A 386-nucleotide genomic window follows, 5' to 3' on the forward strand; every position below is an offset into this window, starting at 1 on the left:
GGTCTCGGCTCGGTTTAAACGTTACCCTCTGAATTCCAGAAAAAGAAAAACAAAAAAACAAAAGCTCCGTGGCTGCTCCAACTCACCCTGGCTCCATTTTAAAATCGTGCAGACACGCAACTCTCCAACGCCCGCATTAACAGGGTTTGTCACCCACTCCTCTGGGGACAGGGTCTGCTCCCCCCTGCAGGGTCAGGCCCCCCAGAGGGGGAGAGACCACCAACGTCTTTGGCAGAGGCCCCGGGGAACCCCAACACCCGCTCGGGGGGATGGCCCAGGGGGGCTTAGGGCATTTGGGCCCTCAGGACCTTCGGTGGCATCAGGAGTGTCGCCCACAGTGCTCAATGGTGGCTGGGGGGACACGGGTGAGGATTTGGGGGGGGGGG

This window comes from Calidris pugnax, unplaced genomic scaffold (genome assembly GCF_001431845.1).
Source record: "Calidris pugnax isolate Ruff unplaced genomic scaffold, ASM143184v1 scaffold180, whole genome shotgun sequence".
Classification (NCBI taxonomy): Eukaryota; Metazoa; Chordata; class Aves; order Charadriiformes; family Scolopacidae; genus Calidris; species Calidris pugnax.